At 40.0% G+C, this 20,047-nt stretch overlaps 1 long non-coding RNA gene and 1 pseudogene across 1 annotated transcript in view; both read left to right on the forward strand.

Moving 5' to 3' along the window:
- LOC138416679 (uncharacterized) overlaps positions 1–20,047 on the forward strand; it is a 108,540-nt gene that overhangs the window by 52,565 nt on the left and 35,928 nt on the right. The window lies entirely within an intron of this gene.
- Positions 17,879–18,791, forward strand: LOC138416262 (cyclin-dependent kinase 4 pseudogene; annotated as a pseudogene).

Raw genomic sequence — 20,047 nt, forward strand, 5'->3', positions numbered from 1 at the left:
GTCTAGGAAAACACTTATTTCACTTTCACATTTGAAAAGTATTTTCACTGGGTAATCAATTCCTGGTTGAATCTTCGTTTTTTTCTTTTGCACTTTGGAGGCATCATTGCATTGTCTTCTGGCTTTCAGTTCTCTTTTGAGAAAATAACTATCAGTCTGATTGATGCTTCTTTAAAGGTAATGAGTCAGTTTTTTCTGGATGCTCTTAAGACTTTTGTTTGCAGAAATTTTACAATCACAAGCCTAATCGATTGTGACTTCTTTTGTTCTTATCCAGCTTGGAGTTTGTAGCACTTCTTTGATATATTTCATCAGTTTTCATTTCTTCTGTCACTCCAATTTTATGTACTTTGAACTATGTCCTATGTATCTCTTATGTGACTTTGTGCATTCTTCAACCTTTTGCTCTCCTTCAATCTGAATACTTTATCATATAATTAAATACTAAATCATCTGATAAATACTGATTTATCACCCAGTTAACAAGTACTCTTTTTCATTGTTCAGTTCAGTTCAACTCAGTCGCTCAGTCGTATCCGACTGCGACCCCATGCTGCAGCACGCCAGACCTCCCTGTCCATCACCAACTCCTGGAGTCCACCCAAACCCATGTCCACTGAGTCAGTGATGCCATCCAAATATCTTGTCCTCTGTCATCCCCTTCTCCTCCTGCCCTCAATCTTTCCCAGCATCAGGGTCTTTTCCAATGAGTCAGCTCTTCGCATCAGGTGGCCAAAGTATTGGAGTTTCAGCTTCAACATCAGTCCTTCCAATGAACACTCAGGACTGATCTCCTTTAGGATGGACTGGTTGGACCTTCTTGCAGTCCAAGAGACTCTCAAGAGTCTTCAACACCACACTTCAAAAGCATCAATTCTTTGGCACTCAGCTTTCTTTATAGTCCAACTCTCACATCCATACATGACCACTGGAAAAACCATAGCCTTGACTAGATGGACCTTTGTTGGCAAAGTAATGTCTCTGCTTTTTAATATGCTGTCCAGGATGGTCATAACTTTCCTTCCCAGGAGTAAGTGTCTTATAATTTCATGGCTGCAATCACCATCTACAATGATTTTGTAGCCCAGAAAAATAAAGTCAACCACTGTTTCTGCATCTATTTCCCATGAAGTGATGGGACCAGATGCCATGATCTTCATTTTCTGAATGTTGAGCTTTAGGCCAACTTTTTCACTCTCCTCTTTCACTTTCATCAAGAGGCTCTTTAGTTCTTCACTTTCTGCCATAAGGGTGGTGTCATCTGCATATCTGAGGTTATTGATATTTCTCCCAGCAATCTTTATTCCAGCTTGTACTTCCTCCAGCCCAGCATTTCTCATAATGTACTCTGCATATAAGTTAAATAAAGCAGGGTGACAATATACAGCCTTGACGTACTCCTTTTCCTATTTGGAACCAGTCTGTTGTTCCATGTCCAGTTCTAACTGTTGCTTCCTGACCTAAATACAGGTTTCTCAAGAGGCAGGTCAGGTGGTCTGGTATTCCCATCTCTTTCAGAATTTTCATGTTCAAATATAATTAAATCTTCTATTTTCATCCTAATTTCAGTTACTAGTTTTTTCAGTTGTAGACATTCCATTTGATGTTTTTATAGACTTTAGTCCTCTAGTGAAATTCACCGTTTGACATCTATTTTTCTCAAATATATTAATAGAGTTTTTTTAAAATCCATGTCTCATAATCCTGATATTTAGGGCCTTCTCTGGTGGCTCAGATCGTAAAGAATCTGCCTACAATTCAGGAGACCTGGGTCAGACCCCTGGGTCAGGAAGATCCCCTGGAGAAGGGAATGGCAACCCATTCCAGTATTCTTGCCTGGAGAGTTCCATGGACAGAAGAGCCTGATTAATATATTAATCAGGTTTAAAAAAAAATACATGTCTCATCATCCTGATATCTATATTAACTATGGATCTGTTTCGATTATGAGATTTTGTTTAGCATTCTGTTTCTTTGTATGTCTAGTAATATTTTATTGACCATAAAACATTGTTTATGAAAAACTGCAGATTTTAGGATGATGTTATCTTTCTCCAAAAGTGATTTATCCTATCCTTTGGCAGACAGCCATAGTAAACAAGAAACTGGGCTGATTCACACAGCTTGTTGTCTCTATAGGTCTTTATATACCTCTGGCATGTAAACTGAGAATCTGGGGTATTTACTAGTGAAACCAACAGTACTCATCAGTTGGATCCATTAAACTATTAACAATAATTAAGTTGTTATTAATAAATAACAAGCTGTTACCTGCCTTCAATGATCAAGCTCACTGCAGTTGTTTTTGCAAAAAACATATCCTCCAAGCGTCATATGGTGTAATAAGATGTTTGCCTGTTATTTTTCAGGAACTCGGAGTCAGCAGTGTCCAGGTCAAGCTCCAGCCTATAAAACTGGCTGGAACCACCAACTTACCACGTGGGCATGTGTGAATGTGTGATTCATGACCTTTTGGTGTTGAGGGCCCAAAACTCCATCCTCAAGACATGCTAACACTACCATTTTCTGAATATGCATCCCACAAAGAAGCATGTATCTTAGCTGTGTCTGCACGGAACGATTGCCTCATCTTTCTCTCACCTCCAATCACCTTTCCCTGCCACGCCTCAGACCACCCTGCTTCTTTATCCCAGAAATGTCCCAAGCCCCTCACCTACAGGGACATAGATTCGAGGTTGGTTCTCCTGTTTCACTGGGATGCCACGTGAATAAACCTTTTCTCTGCTGCAAACCTCAGCCTCTCAGCATTTGGTGTGCAGCACGCCAGACAAACAAGCCTGGTTCTGGAACACAGGAAGTCCCCCCAAGCAGACCTTAACCTCCAGGTTTTATCTTCTCACCCTCCCCAAACTGCTCCAAACTCCCTTTTGCTTTTAACCTGCCTGCTTGACGTTTTAGTCTCTTGCCGGTACCTCGTAAGAATTTAACAAATGCCTCTAGATGAACACCAGAGTACCCTCTACATCTCTCTTATCTCAGGAGATCTTGGTCTCAGGTCCCATCTTCCTAGGCAGTCCCGAACTCCAATTTTTGTCTCCCTAACTGTGTGAGACTGCTGGAAGCTCTGATGGATTCTCTGCCTCTTAGTATCTACCTTCTGCCCAATTCCCAGCTTTTCCTTCTATGCCCCAAATTGGCAGATTTCCTGAATGTGACCAGAGAATATTGTGCATGCTAGTCTCTCAGTCGTGCCTGACTCTGCAACCCCATGGGGTGTAGCCCACCAGGCTCCTCCATCCATGGGACTTTCCAGGCAAGAATACTGGAGTGGATCGCCATTCCTTCTCCAGGGGACCTTCCTGACCCAGTGATCAAACCCAGGTCTCCTGCATTGTAGGTGGATTCTTTACCAGCTGAGCTACCAGGGAAGCCCAGAAAATATTGGATTTATCTTAATAATTTCTCTCCTTCTGGGATCTTGATTCCTCAAGTCTTGGATATTTTGGTTGCCTTCGATGTCTTATAAAAAAATGTGTACTTTGTGTTTTTATATGGATTTTCTAGGTCTTTTCAACAGGAGACTTGATCAGCTGTGAGTTACTTCATTATAGTCAGAAGTAGGATAAGCTTCTTGTAATAGAAACATTAAAATTTTTCTCTCTCTGTTTCATCTTTCTGCTTATCTCAGATACAAGAAATCAGGCTCTAGATCCCTTTTCAGATATATTAGAATCTTCTTCCAACACCGCTTAAATGTCTTATGGTCTCATTACTTTAGGGCTAAGCCTACTTGGTTCATGCTTCTGAATACACCCAGACCTTCAAGAGACTGTATCTATCATTTGTTTCCTGAGGTGTAGGCTTCTAGTTCAATGTCAGGGCAGTCTTAATTCCCTGATCTTTGTTTTCAAGCTTTAGGCTAATCTCTACTAACTTCCAAATTTCTCTAGTTTAGTGAGGTTCTTCTTAATGTCTAGAGACGGGGTTTCCTTATTTGTTCTGCCAAAATTTGCTTGGCCCTGATAACTTCTTGGTCCTTTGCTTGTTGAGCCTATACATTCATTACAAATTACTTCAGAAGGAGGAAAATATGAGGCAATTCTATGTAAATCTGTTCATATGCCCATTGCTGTTCTTTCACTTCTTTTGTGACTCTTTTTTATAAAATATCAGAATCCATCCGGTGAGGCTCGTTTATTACAATCTCATTAGTCATTATTAAACCAATTAAAATACATCCTTCAGTAGACACTGTATTGAGCCTCATTTCAAATGCATATGTTGGAACCATAATGGGTCACTGTGTTGTCAGATATGGTGGTTTTTCATCTGTTGCTGATAAAGATGAAACTGTTTTTTGAAAAGTAAAAGCCATCTGCAGCTGCTTTGAATGTCAATTGACATTTTGTTAATTAGCTTTTATTTACAGTAGTTGAATAACAATATCAAACTACAATAAGAAATGAGCAGTTAACATTAAAAAGAAAAAAAGCTGGTGACATTAAGTTTCGTCATTTGGCATCAAGTTAAAAGCACGAGTTCTTTCAGAGACTAAAAGGGGTGTCGCTGAAGTCTGTTTAAATGTAAAATAAACTAGAAAGGGAAGGGGAGATCTCACAGAGGTGGGGTTAAGGTGTAGCTCTTGGGTTTTTGAATGAAACATATGAGCAAACCACTGGTTGAGTAGCCAGTTAATCCAAGGGGGAGGATAAGAAGTGGACAAAATTATTTCCTTGTTTAGTGGCTTTTAAACACAAGCCAAATTATCACTGGAATTTTGGCCGAGAGCAGATTCCAAATGACCTGATGATCAAATTAAGATGTCACACTCCACTCAGGTCCTGAACTGTTACCATCAGCCTCTGGACATGAAGCAGTTAGAGAGTGAGAGGAAAAGAGAGGGGCTGGTTTTGTCAGGAACACTTTGACATGTTAAAATTAGGCGTCAGGAAAAAAAATGCCCACAGTTTTTTTGACTTCTTGCTTGTTTTGTTCCCTCCCTACGACAGAGTATGGAAGTATGAAGATCAAAACTGAAAGCAAGTAGATATTTCATAAGAGATAGCCAGTGCTATGTTATCAACAAACAAATCACAAACCAATAATCCATAGAGACGGACATTTGCCTCATCTATAGTCATCCCCATAACTGGCACCGATACTAAATGTTCATTGAAAAAGGAGAAAAAATAAATTATTCTGCTGCTTTATCTTTTAGGAATGATAATGTACTTTCTAACACAGGTCCAAAGTGTCTAAACTTTTGTATTGATAAACAGGGCTGTTCGCTACCTTTTCTTTCTTAAAAATGCTGGCTTTGCCTCACAATTTCAATACTCTGCAGCATTATTTTTTTCCTAGGAGGCCAACAAAATAAAGCGTATTTTCAGTTAATGATTTCTATGATTGTAAGCATGCAAATGGCTATGCATTTATGGATCTATACATCTATTCTCTCCTACCTCTGCAAGTTTTGAATAATTTTTCTCCCCAACCATGATTCCAACTCCATGAAATAGGATGGATAATTAGTGATTTGGGAGACTGCCTGTCAGTACTGGGCAGAACCTGTGATTCTGTCTATCTTAATGGTCATGTACCAGTTAGGAATACCAATATAGAACATTTTAACAGAAAGAAAAAAGGCATCAACTTTTCCACTCCCCAGCTCACTCCAACCAAGTGACACTGATGGATGAGCTCTGATCAGGAGTTCAAAACTAGTTTTTTAAACCACCCTCATTTACTGACAAGCAACTGATGAGAGACCGTAAAGGCCAGTTACTCAGAGAATTTTCACACCAGTGAAGGCAATAAGTGTAGCTTAAAAAGTAGTGGTGGCTTTATGCTTTAATTATTAATCTCACTTTCAGCAGATGTGTTCTAAATCTGGCCACCTACCTGCTGGCTTCAGCCAAGTGAATTATTTCCCATTTTATGTGTGCAGAATGCTAGTAAATAAAATATTGGTACTGTGAAGTATTTCTCTTATAAATATGACTAGCTAAGATCCATTAGTTTTCCTAAAGATGTGAGGTAGGAGATTAAAAGAAAAAAAAGCCTGAAGTGTGCTTTGATGACAGGTGCACCATCTTATTTCATTCACTGGCTCTCCACTTAGTATTAATATTATTCCTGTTACCTTTTCACTCCAAAACATGGAAAGATTTGATTTTTTTTTATTCAACATTTCCCTTTCTTATCATAACTTTATTTGAGATCTAGATAGCCCTGAACTTGCTTGCCCGTGTTGTCTCACAGGAAACCAGTTACATGAAAAATAAAGCATCTTAGGACATCCCTAGTGATCCAGTGGTTAAGAATTTGCTTTGCAATGCAGGAGGTGTGCATTCAACCCCTGGTCAGGAAACTAAGATCTCTCCACATGCCACGGGGCAACTAAGCCTGCACCCACTAGAGCCCTTATGCCAACTAGAGAAAACCTGTGTGCCAAAATGATGAGGTTGCCAAAAATTAAAAAGCATCTTTTTTGTAGTGTATTACCAACAGTTTCATATTAAATTAAAGTGTGCCATGCCAGGCACTCTAATATACACCTTCTTCTTTAATGTAATTCAGTTCTTCAATAATCTTATACATTAGGCATTATTATTCCCATTTTATGTGTTAGGAAACTGAGGCTCAAAAATGTTAAGAGAGGAGTTCAAAGTGACGCAGTTGAAAGCAGCTAATGGCAAGTCAAACCTCATTCCAGGGCTTCATCTATCTTAGAACATTTGGCTCATTTCATGAAGACAATCAGAAAGATAGTTGATGCTATTAAGATGATGCCCTTATCCCTAAGTTTTTAGCACAATTTTGAGCTATCCTATCTTTATTTCAATTAGATCGCTTTTCTATTAAAACTCAGAACTAATGCCAAATGCTCCATTATCATTAGAACATCCAGAAAAGGCTGGCAGAAAAGGCTTCACCTTTTGCCAGTTTAGGAATAAATTAGGCATATCTGCTACTGAGCTTTCAAATTCAGAAGTCAAAGTAAGAAACCCAAAATGATCTGTGGAAGTTAACAGAAATTTCTTATCCTTGAGCTTCCCTGGTGGCTCAGACGGTAAAGAATCTGCCTGCAGTGTGGGAGGTCTGGGTCCGATCCTTGGGTTGGGAAGACCCCCTTGAGAAGGGAATGGCTACCCACTCCAGTATTCGTGCCTAGAAAATTCTATGGAGGAGCCTCCTCGCCAGAGGAGCCTGACGAGCTAAAGTCCATGGGGTCTCAAAGAGTCAGACATGACAGAATGACTAACACTTCACTTTCTTATCCTGCACTAGCTCATCCATCTCTCTTGTTTTGTTTTAGGGACCATTTCTTCCTGTTTTCTCTTCCCACAGCTGAGTAGTATCTGCTTTTTCTTAGATGTTCCTCTGTCTCGAGTTATGAGTATTTCAAACTCAATGAAAACTGGCCCTTTAAAGAAAGTATTGTGTGGAAGAGAAGACAGGCTTTGTCACAGACAGACTCGGCATCAAATTCTTTATGTGATGATGAAGAATAGACTGTAAGGATAGGCAAGATAGTGACCACTGAGCCTTGGTTTCCTGATGTTATTTGACCTACAGAGTTTTTGTGGAATGAGTTAACATTAACTTAATATCTGAGATAGCAGGAACCCTTTACTGTCAAAATTACTCCATTTCCCTGTGTTAGTTCATCTAAGGCAGCTCATTTTTTTAACAGCCATTTTCTCCATTGCTGCTCTTTCTAGCCAGGACAGGTAATTTGATTATTATCACTGTGGAGTTGCTGGTGGTGGTGAAACATGCATAACACATACAGTTTTCTACTGGGGCTTCCCGGATAGTCCTGTGATGAAGACTCTGTGCTTCCACTGTAGGAGAGTGTGGGTTCAACCCCTGGTTGGGGAAGTAAGATCCCACATGCCACGCAGCATGCCCCCCCAAAATTACTCTTTTAACACTTTTTAAGTCCACAGTTCCGTGGTATTAAGTACATTCACACTGTTGTACAACCATCACCTCCGCCCATCCCCTGAACTTCTTTGTCTTCCCACACTGAACCTCTGTACCCACTCAACAGTGACTCCCCGGTGGCCATGATTCTATCAGTACTTTCTGTCTCGACGAGTCTGACAACTCTAGGTACCTCAGGTAAGCGGAATGTCACAACATTTGTCCTTATTTCTCTCAGCACAGGGTCCTCAAGCTTCGTTCATGCTGTAGCATGTGTGAGGATTTCTTTCTTAGGGTTAAATAATATTCCGTTGTATGTACAGGCCACATTCTCCACACACTTTCATCTGGACTGGTCGTTTTGATCGCAGGGACGCCTGGGCAGAAATGTGATGGAGACCATCTTCCTTCAGAAAGGATGGGTAGCTCATTCCAGGGTTGGAGAATTCGAGAGAGAAAGGACCCCCCAGAAAGACTAGCGTGAGGTGGGTTGTCCTCAGCACCTCCCCCTCCCTTTCTCCTCTTATTATTCGGCACTTTTTGCTTAGTATCCTTCCCTGCCTCTGTATTTGTTGCATCGTTTAAATAGCAATAGCCTAAATTAGGAGGATGAGATTAACATACACACACTACTGAATATAAAATAGATAACCAACAAGGACCTACTGTATAGCACAGGGAACTCGACTCAATATTTTATAATAACCCACATGGTGAAAGTGCAAGTGAAGTTGCTCAGTCCAACTCTTTGCGACCCCGTAGACTGTAGCCCACCAAGCTCCTCTGTCCATGGGATTCTTCAGGCAAGAGTACTGGAGTGGGTTGCCATTTCCTTCTCCAGGGGATCTTCCCGACCCAGGGATTGAACCCAGGTCTCCCGCATTGCAGGCAGATGCTTTAACCTCTGAGCCACCAGGGAAGCAGGAAGAGGAAAGAGTCTGAAAAAAGAATATACATATATGTGTATGTATGTGTACATATATACATGTGTCTGTATATATATGTGTGTGTGTATCTGTATATATATATACATACATACATATATATATACAGACACACATATATATATATACTGAATCACTGTGCTGTACATCTGAAACTAGCATGACATTGTAAATCAACTATACTTCAATTAAAAAAAAAAAAAACCGTGGTCTAACCCAAGCCCTAAACCCATCCTGTCGTTTCAATAATAATTTAAGAAGCCACCCATTGTGAGGACAAGGTAAATAATATTTTCTTTGAATTTGAAAATCTCCCAAAACAAAGCTTGAATATCTATGACTCAGGATTTTTATGGCTGTGAGATTAGCAAAGAATCCATGTTCAAGCATCTCTTTCTCTGTCCCCCTTCTCTCCTGCCTCTCTATCTTTCTCTCCTTGAACCCTCTTTCATTTCCTTCAAGATATTTCTTTTGTTTTTGTGATACATTTGAGTCTATGTTCTTTCCCTGAAAAGAAGCATAGTACTAGCCTAATTAAATATTTGTCCAGCTCAAGAAATTCTCCCTCTTCTGTTCATTTCATTTTGTATCTCTGGACCTCCAAATCAGAGGAGGAAGAGAAAAGTGAAACGATAAATACCACAGCACAATATTGAGTAGTTTAATGGGAATTTAAAATAAAGGAAAATCTGGTACAAATACAATTTGCTATATCAAACTTCCAGGTTTGTCCTCAAGACATATATCTTTTTAAAGAACTGTTTCTGCCTCAAACCCTCTGTGAGTAAAAAGAGCACATGGAACATCATCTTCCTCTTTAGAAAATGAAGAAATATAAATCAATCTTGGTTTCTTGCCTTCAGAACACTGTGAAAAATCACTGTGGGGAATGTGTGTCCTTCCCAACCTTTCCAGCTCTCTAATTCTCTCTTCATTAAAGGGAAAGAGTGATTTTGATCAGAAGCTCTTTAAAGACCAACTTGCAAAGCAAAAATGTTTTAGATCAAACTATCTCTAGAAGCACATCTGCCAGAAACACTGGATGGTTTGGTGCCACAAAAAGAACTGTAGGATTTTAGAGTCGAAAGTGTCTTGGTCCAAACCTCTAGATGGATGCTTCTTTTCTAGTCCACAAAGTGGAGGAGACGGCACCACAGGAGTAGGGACTATGGCTTGTGTGTCCCGTGATCACTGTAGAATGCTGGAAGCAGGATCAGTGTATCTGTGCAACGTGAAGGTGGAAGAAAGAGAGGAGAGAGGGAGGGGGAAGGAGGGTAAAAACAGAGAAAACAAGGCAGGGAGGAAGGAAGCAGAGAGGGACAGCAGGGTCAGTAGGTATTTATTACACACACATATACATACATATATATATTACACACATGTATTATATATATGTGTGTGTGTGTAATATATATATAATTTTTGGCCAAGAGCTTTTACTGTTTAGATTAACTAATTGAATTATCTCAGTAAACCACTAATAAAGATATTAATATCCCACATGTAGTGTTGAAGAAGTTTAAGTTCAAAGAATGTAAACGCATATATTTCTAGCTCATTGCAGAAAGGAAGCATTGATGAAAGAGGCAGAATTCCTCTTGAAGGGGACACAGGGTGAGAGAAAGGCAGAGAAGATGTGTGTGGTAGATCCATACTTATGAAATGCTTCCTTATGCTTCCCATAAATCCATACTTAAGAAATAATACTGTAATGAAGAGATTGCAGCCAGACCCATGAGTTACATAGACCCTGAGTTAATATTGACGGTAATTAATCTCCTCCTTCTTTGTCAGATATGACAAAGGAAAAGGTGACAGTAGGGTTTGCAACGTTTTCCTTTCTTCAATTTCTGCTGCTGCTAAGTTGCTTCAGTCGTGTCCGACCCTGTGCGACCCCAGAGAGAGCCGCCCACCAGGCTCCACCACCAATGTCTCCGTGGACCTCTTGCCAACTGCTGTGTATGCACGGGTGCTCAGTTGCCCAGTCACGGCTGACTCTTTGCAACCCCATGGACTGTGGCCCACCAGGCTCCTCTGTCCATGGGATTCTCCAGGCAAGAATACTGGAGTGGGTTGCCATTTCCTACTCCAGGGTATCTTCCAGACCCAGGGATCGAACCCAAGGCTCTTTTGTATCCTGCATTGGCAGGTGGATTATTTAGCACTGCGCCACCTGGAAGCCCACTTGTAGTGCATAGTACATTATAGAAACCCAGGAGGAAATGGCCTAATACCAATATGTAATGCTAAAAAGGAGGAAAACATTACTTTGATCCAAGCAGTTTGTGCTCCAGATGTGGGTTTTGGTTATTCTGATTTCAGCTTCTAGAACAAAGGGTGCTACAACCAGCTGGGCTAATAACTCATTTCAGGAGTAGAGAGAAGACCCTTGAAGCGCACTGCATCTGATTTGTAAGCAGGCCTTTGCTGACACATTACTTAAATAATTTAGGGGAAGTATAGGGCTCTCAAATTCACCCATGACTCCGGCCTCAAGGTACACAAATCTCTTTTCAGTGTCTTAAATGCAATGCTCTAAGGCTTCAGGCAGATTTCTCTGGCAAATAATTTAACTTCTGTACGTCTGTTTCCTCCACAATAAAACAAGAAAGAGAGGCTGGTCTCCAGGGCACATGCCAGCTCCGGCTTTCTGGACACCTGTGATTCCCTATGCATGGAGTGTTGTCTGTGTACAGAGTATTGGATTCACTCTTGAATATTTTGTACCAGAGGAAAGACACAAATTGTCATCACCACCATTGTCATCCCAGTAATCTTCACAGAGTATGCTAAGAATTATTTCTATTTCTGATTCTTACTGTAAAATCCTTAAAATAGGCATTATTACCTGCAATATAATGATGAAGAAATTGCATTCGCTCAGGAGTTATCCTATATTAGTGATTAATTCAGGGTTGCTGCAGAAGTACTGTAAGATGTTTTCAAAGTTAATTTGTCAAAACAGATTTCTGTTTGTTTGCTTTGCTTTGTTTATTTTGCTTAATTCTTTTTCTTTATTTAAGATTATTCCTCAGGCTAGCCTCACAAGAGAATAATTGCATTTTCAAAGGTACAAAGGTCAACTCCTCTTCAAGGCAGCAGAAATCTCACTCTATCAGATAGCTCTTGAATTTAACTTACCACAAACCAAATGGACCCCCTCTTCCTTGATGTCCTTTCTGGACGCTGAACATATTTCTGTCACAGCACCTGTAACACTTTATCAAATTTAATCACTACATGCCCATCTCTCCTTATCAGATTCTACCTGTGAGTCACTAAGCCGATTACTTTTAGCCTCATTGGAAGAGAATTTTTTTATCTTTACTGTTCCATCAGTTCAGTAGTACCTGAGACATAATAAGCACATAAAAAATATTAACTGACTGAATGAAATGTTAATAAATTAGTTTTCACAGTATTTGTAAATTTAAAATACCAGCAAAAAATATCTCTGTTTTATCTTTTCTCTATTTACATCAGCATGGTGGGCAGGCAGGGAAAATGCCCTCTAGGCACTCTTTCCCTTCCTGAACCCCACCCTCTCTATAAAAGTTCCTTGTAATTACTCTCCCTTCGAGTTCAGAACCCTGGAAATTCTCTCCGATCTTCTTAACTTTAAACCAGACGATGTCCAGAGTTTCTGCTTCATCCCTGTCCTGTGTCCGCCCTCTTCACCTGTCACCGCGCTATTGACAGCTAGTTGGATGGCTCTACAGTTTTTTCACGTATTTGTTTGTATTTTAGAGTTTGCATTTTTAAAGACTTTTTGGTAATGTAGACCATTTTAAAGTCTTTATTGAATTTGTTACGGTATTGTCTCTGTTTTAGTTTTTTGGCCAATCTTAGCTCCCTGACCAGGGATTGAACCCTCACCCACTGCAACAGAGGGCCAGGTCTTAACCACTGGACTTCAAAGGATGATCCTGCTCTACAGTTTCCAGTTTGTCTTGTCTATGACAAGATCATAAACATTGAGGATGGAGATGGTTAACACAGTTCTTTGATTTATACTGTTAATTCTTGATTGATCAACATTAACAATAGATCAGTTATTGGCTCTCTGCTGAAGCAGGCCTACAATGTACCTCGTGTCCCTCCTTTTCTCTCCATGCTTGTGATTGTTAATTTCACATGTCAACTTGAGTGGGCCATGGGACATCCAGATATCTCATTAAACATTATTTCTGGGTTTGTCTTGGAGGGTGTTTCTGGAAGATATTAGCATTTGAGATGGTGGCTTTAATAAAGCGGATGGTCCTCCGCAATGTGGGTGGCCATCAGTCAATTTGTTGAGGGCCGAAACAGTACTCTTGCCTGGAAAATCCCTTGGACAGAGGAGCATGGTGGGCTGCAGTCCATCGGGTTGAGAAGAGTCAGACACGACTGAGCGACTTCACTTTCCCTTTTCACTTTCATGCATTGGAGAAGGAAATGGCAACCCACTCCAGTGTTCTTGCCTGGAGAATCCCAGGGACGGCGGAGCCTAGTGGGCTGCCGTCTATGGGGTCGCACAGAGTCGGACACGACTGAAGTGGCTTAGCAGCAGCAGCAGCAAACAGAACCAAAACGCAGAGGAAGATTGGATTGCCCCTCCCCCAACCTGAGGGGTGATTCTCTCCTGCTCTCAGGGTTCCTGGTTCTCACACCTTCTGACTACATCGCCAGGTTTCCTGGGTCTCCCACTTGCAGACAGTAGCTCATGGGATGTCTCAGTCCCCATAACCACATGAGCCAGTACCTCACAATAAATCTCTCTCTAGGATATATATATTCTGTTCATTCTGTTTCTCTGGGGAACCCTAGTACAGTACTTATTTTTATTTCCTCTATTGGATACATCTAAATTTATTTTTCCATCAGTACCCTTTCTTAGTTTATACCCTCAATCTGTTAAGGAGCATATCTTCAAGTAAATTCCTAAGAAGGGTGCATAGGACATAGATGTTCAATATACTGATATATTTGAATATGTTTTATTATTGGAATGACCATTTGGTTGAACAATCTGCTCTTGATTGAAAATTATTTCCCTCATACTTTAAAGATATTCTTTTAGCATCACTGTTATTGTTTAAAAAGTTTGATGTCAGTCTGGATCTATCCATTTGTATGTGACCACTCTCCTACCCTTGTGGTCTTGCCCCCACTGGCTGGAAACTTCATGATCTCACGTCCAGAATTTCACACAGGTATGTCTAGGTATGTAATCATTCACTAACCTTTCTTGGTATCTCATAGACTCTTTTTAAATAGGAAATTTATGATTCTCTAGGGTCTCAAATGTCACCATCTGACCACCCAACTCTTTTTGTCAATAGCACATATCAATCTCCAAAATATGGGATAATTCCCTTACCTTTTTTCCCTCTACTATCACTAGAATGTAAGCAACAAGAATTTTGGTCTTTTTTTTTTTTTCTTAATCACTGTTGCATCAAGAATTGTGCCCAGCATCTCGTGGGTATTTAATAAATACTTGTTAAATAAATCTTTGTTTCATATTTAAGAAAGAAGCAATGAAAGTTGCATCTGCTTACGTAGGCCTCGTCAACAGGCAGACTTCGCTTTAGACTGAGTGTATGGCAGCTGTCCACCAGGAGAGCCAGCATTGCATTGGGAACTCTCGGGGAATAGATTGGAGAGGAATTTATACTGGGGTGTAAATACCCAAGTTCTTTTCAGAGACTTAATTCTGAAAAGTAATTGTGATACAAAATTTTATTTGGAGTATTAAATAGAAGATATCTTTAATAAGGATGGAGGCTGCAGAGAGAGAAAGAGAATAGAAATCAGAAGTAATTCCACTTAATAGATGGTAGGATTATTGACGATCATTTTTACCTCTGTATTTCCAAAAATTGCTGTTTTTTCTGTGTGTTAGAGAAATTAACAAAAATCAACACAATATGTTTACAAGATGCTCTAGTGAGGATTATCTGATTTCTGTATGATGTGAACTGTTCATGTGAGTATCTATACAGTACTTCCTCTTCATCCCAAGTTACCACCTGATTCTTCTCTTTAGTTTTCCCCACATCCTTTTAACTCTTTAACCATTTGGAAATATCACTTTAATTTAGGCACAGGTTTATTTAGAAATCTTCTATCTGATAAAGTTGTTAGCATTTCTGCTACCTAGGCAACAAAGCATGGTTCTGTCACCAACGTCTTTTCATTTTTAGCAAAGTGAAATCTTAAACTTTTCTAACAAACTTGTAGGAATCAAAGCCAAACTTAAATATATTCCTCTCTCTCTTAAAGAAAAAAATGGGGAGTAGAAATAAGTGTAAAGAACTGCATATGTGACTGTGTTTCATGGAGAAAGCAGAATGAGTTTGGAAAAAGAGAGAAGGGTATATGTTTCAAAACAGAGGAAAAAAACTTGTAGAAATATCAGAAAATCCACTTCTAATTTCCAAAGTGTGATTAATGTCTTAAAAAGCATATTGAATCACTGCATATTTTGTACCTTAAATACATAGACCCACATACACTATTCTTTCATTGTGGAAGTGATGCATTTTATTATAGAAAAAAAGAAGTATTAAAAATGCAAGTAAAGATTTGAGTTGAAATACCCTACCCTAAATTCTAGAGCTAAGTTCTTGAGGATGCACTTTTGAATTCTATACTTTTATTTTAAAATTGTGAACATTTGCATGTCATTAAGTTCTTCACAAATCAGAATTTTTCAGAACCTTCAGTGTATGATAATCCACCACTCCAGTACAATTTTTCATTTAACTTAGTTCCAGTTTTTTTATATCATAAATAGAAAGTAAAGGACACCCTTGTGCAAAAAGTGTTGTCCACATCACTTTCTAATTTCTAATGACAGAATTCTAGAAGAAGAATCCCTGGGCTAAATAACCAGAAGTTTTTAGGCTTCTGAAATATATAGCCAAATACCTCCCAGGAAGTGGTAATACTAAACATTCCTTCCAGGTTACTTGACAGGATCCATCACCTGACCATCTCTCACCCCGAGCTGGCAATTAAATAAGTTTAAAATGATGTTTAATAAGATAGATAACTAGTAAAGACCTACTGTATAACACAGGCAGCTTTACCCTGCAATTACCTATATGGGAAAAGAACCTAGAAAAAAATGGGTATATTTATAACTGATTCACTTTGCTGTAGACCTGAAACTAACACATTATAAATCAACTATACTCCAATAAAATTTTCTAATAAAATAAAATGGTATTTAAATTTGTGAGATTATCAGGAAAGCTGAACTTTCCCCCATTTTTGTTGAACATCTATAATTCCTCTTTCCTGTATCTTTTAATCCAGTTTTTTTTTCTATAGACACGCTTGTATTTTACAGATTTATAAAAACTCTTAGAAAAAAATGTTACCTCTTTGCCTATCATCAGTGGTAGACATTTTTCCAGCATGGTCATTTCAATGTGTCCATGGTATTTTTTTGTTTGTTTAAGAAATGATAGTTTTAATATACAGTGTCTAAGACTTTATGTCACCAATTCTATTGCTCTTGCTGAAAGGTTTCTTCATCTGTGAGTCATTTATTTGCTTCTAATATTTGTGTTGTTTGATTTACTATATACATTGTTTTATACAGACATCTCTAGAACTGATTACTGTGTATGACATATCGGATACGGTAAAGACCTAGTCTAATGTCTTCCATATGTCATTTATTGAGTAATCTGTCCCTTACTTTGTTCTGATGTCACCGGTATAGCGTCTCAAGCCATTGTAGGGTGCTTTCTCTTTGAGGGCTAGTCTCTCTTATTGATCCATACTTGTACAGACACCACTACTATAGCTCAGCAATGTATCTTCTACCTGGTAGAACAAGTTCAACTTTCCTCATTAGCTTTCTTTTCCAACTTTTCTTTTGCTATTCTTATGTGATGCTGAAGCTGACGTTTCAATACGTTGGCCACCTGATGTGAAGAGCTGACCCATTAGAAAGACTGGGAAATCTTTCCCTGCTGGAAAAGATTGAAGGCAGGGAGAGAAGGGGATGACAGAAGATGAGACGGTTGGATGGCATCACCAATTCAATAGAGATGAATTTGGGCAAACTCTGGGAGATGGTGAAGGACAGGGAAGCCTGGCATGCTGCGGTCCTTGGGGAGGCAGAATTGGTCATGACTGAGCTACTAAACAACACCAGCAACAAATTCTTACATACCTATTCCTCCAGAAAAACTACTGAAGAAAAAAATCCCATTGAGAATGTGTTGGGTTACATTAAACTTAAAAATTAATGTGGATAAAACTGATATATTTATAATAGTCCACACAGACACACTGCATGGCTTCCTATTTATTTAAGCCTTATTTTATGCTTCTTGGTATAATTCTATGGCATTTTTCACAAAGGTCTGACATATATTTTATTAAGCTTGTATTTCTAGGTGTTTTATATTCCTGTTACTATTGTGAAAGAGTTTCGTTCCTCATTATACTTTCTGATTGTGCCTGGTGTGTTTGAAATCCATTGACACTTATATTTATTCATTTTGCCAAAGTCTCTTATAATTATTTTTTAGCTGGTTCTCTAGGGTTTTCTAGGTATATGATGATATCAGCTGCAAACAATGATAACTTTGTTTTTCTTTTTCTGGTAATCACACTTCTTATTTTTGTTCCTCTGCTACAACAAAACTTATAAAATAAAATTAACTGTAGGTAGGAGAGCAGACATTGTTGGCTTGTTCCTGATGTTAATGGAAATGTCTCCATTTGTATTTTCCTAATAAGTTAAATGAGTTGTCAATATGCAAATGTTCCTTAATGTGTTAAGGAATTATCCTTATATAGATAACAAAAAGATTTTTCTCATTAGAAATGATTGTAGGGCAGTTGGTCATACAGTGAAGGTGGGGTAAAGGGAGCCGCTCTAGCCTGTGGCCTCTGTCTATGGCTGGGCTGGTACTGGCCAGCGGCCCAGGACGGATCTGAAATGTATGGTGCTGCAGAAACCAGCTCCAGGATCCAGATAACCTGCCACCCGAGTAGCTCCCGACCTCCAGAGATGCACAAGAGTCTCCTGTGGTCTGAGAATGGCTACCCCTCCATACGAGCCAATGGCTGAATTGGTGTCAGGGCCAATGGGACAGCGTACAAGGCCCGTGATCCCCACGGTGGCCATTTTGTGGCCCTCAAGAGCGTAAGAGTCCCCAGTGGAGGAGTGCTGGAGGAGGCCTGCCCATCAGCACAGCTGGTAAGGTGGGCTTACTGCCGTGTCTGGAGGCTCTTGAGCGTCCCAGTGTTGTCCGGCTGATGGAGTCAGTGCCACCACCTAAGATGACAGGGAGGCCAACGTGACCCTGGCGTGTGAGCATGTGAGCCAAGACCTAAGGACGTATCTGGACAAGGCACCCCACCAGGCTTGCCAGTGGAGACCATCAGGACCCGGACGCCCTGGTTTCTAATAGGCCTGGATTTCCTTCCTGCCGGCGGCATCGTTCACCGGGACCTGAAGCCAGAGAACAATCAGGTGACAAGTGGTGGGACAGTCAGGCTGGCTGACTTTGGCCTGGCCAGAATCTACAGCTACCAGGCAGCTCTACACCTGTGGTTGTTAACACTCTGGTACCGTGAATCCAAAAGTCCTTTTCAAATCTACCTAGGCAACACCTGTGGGCGTGAGGTGCGTTGGCTGTATCTTCGCAGAGACACTCTGAAGCTGACCAGATAGGCAGAATCTTTGACCTGATTGAATGGCCCCCAAAGAATGACTGGCCTCGAAACGTGTCTCTATCCCTGGGAGCCTTTCCCCCCTCTTTCCTCCCAGTTGTACCTGAGACAGAGGAGTGTGGAGCACAGCTGCTGCTGGAAATGCGGACTCTGAGTCCCGAGCCTCAGGGCAATCTTATCTACGCAAGGCAGAAGGTAACCCTGAGTGAACAACAAAATGGCTGCAACAGAACCAAGAGGAGAGACACCGACATTTCCCTTCCTTTGAACACTTGAGTGAAGAGACCCCCACTGAGAAGGTGACCTCTGTCTTCATCTCTGAGGCTGTGGAGACTCCGTCTCCAACTTTTTACAGACTATTCGGCTGCCTTAATGACATTCCCCTCCGGCCCCTCCTTTTGAGGCTTATCCTTCTCCTGCCCCACTGTGTTCTTACACAAAGGGGTATGTCCCTTGTTCTCCTCTTCCCTAAACCTTGATATTGGGATCCTTTTTCATACAGGAAAAACAACAAAAAATGGTATGACTGCAATATTTTATCAATGCCTTTCAAAAACTAATAATCTTATGAATTTTTTTTTAATTTGACCTCTCAATATGATAAGAATTTTCTAATATTAAGCCAAACTGGGGCTTCTCTGGTGGCTCAATGGTAAAGAATCTACCTGCCAATGCAGGAGACACGAGTTCGATCCGTGATCCGGGAAGTTCCCACATGCCTCAGGGCAACTAGCCCTTGCCGCAACTGTTGAGCCTCTGCTCTAGAGCCTGGGAGCCACAGCTACAGAAGCCCACACACACTAGAGCACGTGCTCTTCAACAAGAGAAGCCACCGCAATGAGAAGACTGTACCCTGAAACTAGAGAGTAGCCTGTGCTTGCTGCAACTAGAGAAAAGTACTCGCAGCAACAAAGACCCAGCACAGCCATAAATAAATAAGATTATTACAAAAAAAACCAAACAAACTGATAGTGTCTACTTGGTTGTGGTAGATTATTCTTTCCCATTAGTTTTTTGAGTCCCATTGGCTATTACATTATTTAGAGTTTTGAAATATATGGGTCCTTTTCTTCTTATCCTATCTTTGTTAGGCTTTAATAATAGTAATAGCAGTTGTGATCATTTGGTACACTCATACGATGTTTCAAATACCACATTTTCTCCTGTATTTTCTTACAACATTTACAAATGAAATACAGCATTTCATATATTTTGCAGATAAGGAACTGAGGCTAAGATTACACAGCTTGAGGGAGGAGCCTGTCTCTCTAGGCTCTGCTACATAGTTTTGAAGAGTTAAAAATGAGTTAAGTAGCTTTCCATGTTCTGGAATAGATTATATAGAATAGAAAAAATCTGTTTCTTGAAAGAATGAAAAGACTGATTCATGTATGCACAGGAGACAAAATGACGCTGTGAAAGTACATGGGGTTTAAAGCCAGACAAATGCTGGTTTGAATTCCAGCTCTGTCCATTACTTAGTAACCCTGAATAAGTAGAAATGATGGTCATTATAAAAACATCCTGTCCTG

This window comes from Ovis canadensis, chromosome 12, assembly GCF_042477335.2.
Source record: "Ovis canadensis isolate MfBH-ARS-UI-01 breed Bighorn chromosome 12, ARS-UI_OviCan_v2, whole genome shotgun sequence".
Taxonomy (NCBI): domain Eukaryota; kingdom Metazoa; phylum Chordata; class Mammalia; order Artiodactyla; family Bovidae; genus Ovis; species Ovis canadensis.